This window comes from Hordeum vulgare, chromosome 5H (genome assembly GCF_904849725.1).
Source record: "Hordeum vulgare subsp. vulgare chromosome 5H, MorexV3_pseudomolecules_assembly, whole genome shotgun sequence".
NCBI classification, from domain to species: domain Eukaryota; kingdom Viridiplantae; phylum Streptophyta; class Magnoliopsida; order Poales; family Poaceae; genus Hordeum; species Hordeum vulgare.
The window spans coordinates 73,331,664-73,335,889 of NC_058522.1; positions in this window are offsets into that span (position 1 = coordinate 73,331,664).

Below are 4,226 nucleotides of genomic sequence, written 5' to 3' on the forward strand. Positions count from 1 at the left end.
AGTAGCATTGTCCCTTCTCTCTTTTTATCTCATTTTTTTTATTTGGGCTCTTTGGTCTCTTTCCATATTTTTTTGGTAGGCATGTTTGGCCTCTTTTCATTTTTCCTCACATGGGACAATGCTCTAATAATGACGATCATCACACTTTTATTTACTCACAACTCAACACTTAGAGCAATGATGACTCTATAGGAAATGCCTCCGGAAGTGTACTGGGATGTGCAACGATCTAGCCTAGCGCATGACGTTGAAACATCTCGCTAGCTATCTTAGGATCATGCAATGGCAATATGAAAGTGACGGCACAAGTCATGAGACGGAACGGTGGGAGTTACATGCAATATATCTCGGAATGGCTATGAAAATGCCATAATAGGTTGGTATGGTGGATGTTTTGAGGAAGGTATATGGTGGGTTTGTGCACCAGCAAAAGTTGCACGGCACTAGAGAAGCTAGCAATGGTGGAAGGTGAAAGTGCATCTATACCATGGACTCACATTAGTCATGTAGAACTCATATACTTATTGCGAAAGTTTTTATTAGTAATCGAAACAAAGTGCTAAACGCATACTCCTAGGGGAAGGGTTGGTAGGTGTTAACCATCGCGCGATCCCGACCGGAACACAAAGGATGACAAACAATAAATCAATTATGCTCCGACTTCCTAACATGGCGGTTCACCATTCATGCATGCTACGAGAATCACTAACTTCAACACAAGTATTTCTAGATTCACAACACCCTACTAACATGACTCTAATATTACCAAATCCATGTCTCAAAACTAATTGAGAGGAATCAAACTTCTCTTTATAAGCAATGCACATGAACATGGAAGTTTTTATTATATCATCTTTGGATGCATATCATCTTTAGGACTACTTTCATAGCACAAGCCAATTACCAAGTTACTCAGAGAGAGCACTCTAAAAAATATATAAGTGAGGATCGAGAGTTCTTATTTCTCCAAAATATGACACTGCCGTGCTCTACAAAGATTTAAGTGCAGCACTAGAGCAAAGTTATCTAGCTCAAAAGATATAAGTGAAGCACATGCGAGCTAAATTGCCTAACTCGAAAGATATAAGAGAAGCTCAATGAGTATTCTAGCAAAATCACAATGAGTGCATGTCTCTCTCAAAAAGGTGTGCAACAAGGATGATTGTGACATAAAAAAAGACTCCTATAATACACGACGCTCCAAGCAAAACAAAACACATATCATGTGGTGAATAAATATATAGCTCCAAGTAATGTTACCGATGGATTAAAGACGAAAGAGGGGATGCCTTCCCGAGGCATCCCCAAGCTTAGGCTTTTTGGTGTCCTTGAATTTGGCTTGGGATGCCTTGTGCATCCCCAAGCTTGAGCTCTTTCCACTCTTTATCCCATTGTCCATGAGAACATCACCCAAAACATGAAAACTTCACAACACAAAACTTAAACAGAAACTCATGATATCATTAGCATAAGAAAACAAACTACCAACTCGTTAGGTACTGTAGAAAACTTGATTTCTATTTATATTGGTGTTAGATTACTGTATTCTCACTTTTCCATGGTTAGTACCCCCCGATACTATCCATAGTTTCATCAAAATAAGCAATCAACACAACAAAAACAGAATGTGTCAAAAACAGACCAGTCTGTAGCAATCTGTATACTTCGTATACTTCTGGTTTCTCAAAAATTCTGAAAACTTATGACAATTAGGGAAATTCGTATATCAACCAAAATAAAAAAGAATCAACTCAAAATCTCTTTCTGGATAGTAATTAAAAATAATTTCGTGAGCACAAAGTTTCAGTCTTTTTCAGCAAGATCAAACAACCATCACCAAAACTAATCATAAAGGTTTTACTTTGCTCAAACACAAAAAGAAACACAAAAAACATAGTCATAACAGAATTATGATGGTGTGGACACAACAAAACAGAAAGCAAAAAGCAAAGATAAATTCATTGGGTTGCCTCCCAACAAGCACTATTGTTGAACACCCTTAGCTAGGCATTGATAATTCAATGATGCTCACATAAAAGATAGCAATCGGACATGAAGAGAGCATCATGAAACATGTGAAAAACGTATCTAAGTCTAACATACTTCCTATGCATAGGCATTTTATAGGAAAACAAATTGTCAAGACAACCAATAGCTACCATATGCAAGGAAGAAGAAAGAGACAATGTCAATCTCAACATAACGAGAGGTAATTTAGTGATATGAAAGTTTCTACCACAATATTTTCCTCTCTCATAACAATTACATGTGGGCTCATATTCAAATTCAACAATATAGCTATCACGAAGGATATTCTTTTCATCATCCACATGCATGCAAAGTTGACGCTCTTCAAAAATAGTGGGATTATCATCAACCAAAGTCATGACTTCTCCAATCCCACTTTCAATATTATTGCAAATATCATAATCATCATGAGGCTTAAACAAATTTTCAAGATCATAAGAAAAATCATTGCCCCAATCATGATCATTGCAACAAGTAGTGGACATAGCAAAACTAGCATCCCCAAGCTTAGGATTTTGCATATTTTTAGCACGATTGTCACTAATAGAATTTATAGTGAAACCATTGCAATCATGCTTTTCATTCAAGGAGCCCTCGTGAATCACTTCATAAATTTCTTCATCACGATTTTCAGATTCACGCATCTCAAGTAAAACTCAATAGAGAAAGTCAAGTGCACTCAACTCCCTAGCAATTGGATCAACATAATTGGATCTCTTAAAGAGATTAGCAAGTGGATGAGGATCCATATCAATAGATTTTCAGCAAGCGAAGATGCAAGCATATTGAAGGCACATAGCACACAAGCAAAGAGAAAGCAGGCGAAAGAAAAGGGCGACCGAAAAAGGCAAATATTTTTGTAAATTTTTATTTTTCAGAAGTGGGGGAGAGGAAAACGAGAGGCAAAAAAAAGTAAATGCAAGAGATGAGTTTGCGACAGTTACTTGGATAAGCTTCACTTAGAACAGTCCCTGGTGCGAGAAACTCACAAGTTGGAGGAAGACTATTCTTGACTTGATACTCCTCGGCAACGGCGCCAGAAATTGGCACGTTGACGGGAGACTATTCTTGACTTGATCCTCCTCCCCGGCAACGGCGCGAGAAATTGGCACATTGACGGGGACTATTCTTGACTTGATCCTCCCCGGCAACGGTGCCAGAAATTGGCACGTTGACGGGAGACTATTCTTGATTTGATCCTCCCCGGCAACGGTGCCAGAAAGTCTTCTTGCTACCTCTTGAGCTTGCGTTGGTTTTTCCCTTGAAGAGGAAAGGGTGATGCATCAAAACAACAGTAAGTATTTCCCTCAGTTTGGGAACCAAGGTATCAATCCAGTAGCAGTATCAAGGAAAGTCTCCAAAGTACCTGCGCAAAAACAACAAACTTGCACCCAACGCTACAAAGGAGTTGTCAATCCCTTCACGATTGATTGCAAGGTGAGATCTGAAGACAGAAAGTGCGACAAAGTAAAAGTGTAAGGCTGAAAATATGATGTCAACTAGACCCGGGGGCCATAGTGTTCACTAGAGGCTTCTCTCATGATAGCCAATATTACGGTGGGTGAACGAATTACTGTCGAGCAATTGATAGAACCGTGCAAAGGCATGACGATATCTATGGTAGTGATCATACATATAGGCATCACGTCCGTGACAAGTAGACTGATACTTTCTGCATCTAGTACTATTACTCCACACGTCGACCGCTATCTAGCATGCATCTAGTGTATTAAGTTCATGAAAAACGGAGTAACGCCTTACGCAAGATGAGATGATGTAGAGGGATAAATTCATGCAATAGATATAAACCCCATCTTTTTACCCTTGATGACAACAACATGATACGTGCCTCGCTACCCATTCTGTCACTGGGTGAGGTCATTGCATGGTTTGAACCCAAAACCAAGCACTTCTCCCATTGCAAGAATTATAGATCAAGTTGGCCAAACGAAACCCAGAACTCGAAGAGAATTATAAGGATATGAAATCATGCATATAAGAGATCAGAGGAGACTCAAATAAGATTCATAGATAATCTGATCATAAATCCACAATTCATCGGATCTCCACAAACACACCGCAAAAGAGGATTACATCGGATAGATCTCCACGAAGATCATGGAGAACTTTGTATTGAAGATCCAAGATAGAGAATAAGCCATCTAGCTACTAGCTATGGACTCGAAGGTCTATGGTGA